General features: G+C 38.7%; 1 long non-coding RNA gene across 1 annotated transcript; it reads left to right on the top strand.

Moving 5' to 3' along the window:
- Positions 1-269: 269 nt before the first annotated feature.
- Positions 270-2081, top strand: LOC127531111 (uncharacterized). Its single transcript, XR_007938000.1, has 2 exons — positions 270-1134; positions 1219-2081. It is a non-coding gene; the product is annotated as an uncharacterized LOC127531111 (long non-coding RNA).
- Positions 2082-3266: the final 1185 nt, after the last annotated feature.

The raw sequence follows: 3266 nt of genomic DNA, 5'->3' as shown, positions 1-3266 counted from the left end.
CAGACAGAGGAGGCAGCTGAAAGTAGACACTCAGCTGAACAATAAGGCATATGTATTTAAACATGAGCGGTTAGCGGAGATTCCTTGAAGGAGGAACAAGATTGTAACAGCTAACTTTAAAACTTCGCAATCAGCATCATGCACAAGATTTACCCCCAAATACTGCAAGAAGTGTAGTGTCTATTATCAATAATTCCTTAAAAAGAGCCAATCTTTTGGGTCATTCCTGCTTAAAATAAATTAATTTCTCAGTTCAGTTGAACCCTTTCCTATAAGTGAATATACAGGGAGAAGCTCACAGATTCAAATCACTGATATTTTCAGTGTGGTTTGCACAACACAACCACCTAATTCTTCATGCAGTTACATTTACAACACAGAACAAAAACAACCACTTTAAAGTTTCCTGTTCTTTTACTATTCAACACCATTAAACACAAACTTAGATGAATGTAGAGACCAGTGCAGCGTAGCGCAACGCTGAAATGTTGAGAAGTCATTAAAAAACTGTGTTCAGCTGTAACAGTCAGCGAGGAAACTTAAATATTAAGAAGTACAAATGTGCTTGCCACAACAACGGCAATACAGCTCCAGTAGTCAGGGATTGAATGCAGACTATTGGGCAGTGTTTCAATGTTCAAGTCAATGGGACAAAAGTCAGAGATCTGGTCAATGCAAATCTATTCTTAATATATCACAAGCAGTAGTCCAGTAAATAAGAAACACCAGCTGTGTGTCAAACAGGAGATTCACTGGCAAGGTGACACCTTCTTCAGATTCCATTCCAGAAATCAGAAATTCTAAATTTTATATATATTAAATTACATAAAAAAGGTAATATATCTATAAAAAGGTACTATATCTCGGTATACCCAAGCAGTATTCGTTCTGGTGTTGTATATCTAGTGAGTGGAAGTATGACGTCTAAACAATCAGGAGAAGTGGAAGAAGAAGAAATGGAGCAGCAACATGATCTTGACCCATTTCTGAGCTCTTTGGCAGCAGCTACTGTAGAAGATGCAGGAACCGACCACATGAAGCTATGGATGGGGCTGCTGGAGAGAGAGTGGAGCAGACGAGAGTTTGCCGTGGAGCAGGCCGGCTGGAGACGCCTCCACAGCGTGTCATTTGAAAGTGAGTAAATCTGATTAAGTGTAAAGTAACTTCTGTCTTTTCCAGCTTTCTTCCTTCATTCCAAATTTTTCCTCCTCGCTGCAGACGAGAGAGCAACCTCCGAGCCAGACAGCGACGAGGTGCTGAAATACGAACCTGTGGCTCCTCATACGAGCGGCACCAGTTCAGGCTGTGAGACGCTATCGATCAGCGGAGAAGCAGAGCAGGAGACGGCCCGGATAAACTGATTTATTGGGCTTCATTCTGCCAGCGTGATTGAGACTTAATCAATGGGAAATATCATTTTATTGAATACAATCAAGAGGAAAATAATCAGCACTGATGAGCTTGCAGCTGATTAGACTACACTGATTAGACTCTTCTGTCTGCTGAAACAATACCAACACCTTTTTTTAACTGCAGATTACTCGTGCTTTAATAATTATTATATCAATGAAAAAAAAGCAAAAGTTCACTTGGATGTCCTCCCACGTTACAAAAAGAGCACAGTTTCTTTCTAAGTTCAACCAATTAAGACCATTTCTGGATGAAAGCTTCTGATAATTCACATCCTCAGCTGGGAAAAATGCTGGTTTTAAACTCCAATAAATTGAGTTTTTAAAAAAAGAACATCGGTAAAAGATAACAATGTGCTATTAATCTGACAAAGAGAACCAAACACTCACTTATTGACACTGTTTACTCCTTTCCTTGTGAGAATCTGTAAACTGGAGATGTATGCTAAGCTGGTGGAGAATGTATATGCTAAATATTAGACAGTAAGATCTTTACTTTTCCTGCAGAAATCCAGGATTTTCAAAGCTGTGCATGCCTGTTTGCAGTGTATGTATTGGAATAAAGATGCGTTCATCAACTCTCATTAAAGTGAGCATGCAAATGTTGTCGTTAAATAATAAATCCAACCTTGAAAGGCTGTTATCATACAAATAAACTGGATTGGATTTTCAGTAGTTTTCCATTTAATTACTGTTCATTTAGCATAAACTGTAAAATCTGTCTGTGCAGGCAGTTTATCAAAACTCTGGAGGAAAACTACTTTTTAAAGTTAAGTCCACCTGCCTAGTTCAAGCAAGCAGCCTGTAGAAAAGAAATTAACAATATAAAGTAAACAGAAGTCTTCACCTGAGTTTCTTCTTCTTCTTCTTCTTCTTCTTCTTGTTTTACGGCGGTTGGCATCCAGCTTCTTGGTGCATTACCGCCACCTTCTGTTCCGGAGTGTGGATCAGACAGTAGACTTACTAGGACTTTACCCGACCTAGTTCAAACTATTATATCTACAAACACACACCCACATGCACACTACAAAGACCAAACAACTGAGTTTCTTCCTTGCGGAGGCCATCTTGTTCAGGAAGTTAAAAAGGGGGCATGCCTCAAAAGGAGATCTTTTGTTGGTTCACTGAGTAGGCGGGATTTCAAATATGATTGGACTGGAGGTGTGTCCCGATTGGTCGATTTAGCCTGAAAAGACAAGCCCCTTCTCTGTATATGTGAGTGTAACAGAGAGAAAAAGGAGTAGTTTGTTCATGAAAGCAGCACAATGCAGCTCTGCTAACTGATGAATGCAACTTCTGAAAATTTTAATGCAAGTTTTTTTTTTTAATTCTCTCGCTATTTTTGCTTGTTTTTCTTCCTTTTGGAGATGTGCTGTTTCCATTTGTCCTCCACATGCCTACAAAGTCTACATACAGCCCTCCTGGCAGAACAGTTACAACTCCTTTACAGATAAGATAAGATAAGATAAGATAAGATAAGATAAGCAGTGCAACAGCAGCAAAATATATCTAGGAAATCTAGGAAATGTGATCTGATTTTTTTTAAAAAGCCAAAACATACATAAGTACTCGTTATAGAAATAATTTTATTGCATGTCAGTTGTATTGCATAGATTCTTTCATGAACAGGAATACTGAGGGAAGTACTAATATTGTACATAAGTAGAAAAATACCTATGTAGCACGAGTCTGCACTGATGTTGTGTCTAACCTTTTCACATCAGCAGACCCTCTGTGGACATCCAGGTGCCATGTAAGGTTTGAGTATCCCAGGTAAAGTGGGACACTCTGCAGAAAACTTGCTCTTTATTCATTTTTTCCTTGAGATTTAGAAAACCTTGACATTTTGAACGATTT

The sequence above is a fragment of the Acanthochromis polyacanthus genome, chromosome 19, assembly GCF_021347895.1.
Source record: "Acanthochromis polyacanthus isolate Apoly-LR-REF ecotype Palm Island chromosome 19, KAUST_Apoly_ChrSc, whole genome shotgun sequence".
NCBI lineage: Eukaryota > Metazoa > Chordata > Actinopteri > Pomacentridae > Acanthochromis > Acanthochromis polyacanthus.
The sequence above is the reverse complement of the archived record's forward strand: the minus strand, read 5'-3'. Positions and strand labels throughout refer to the sequence as shown.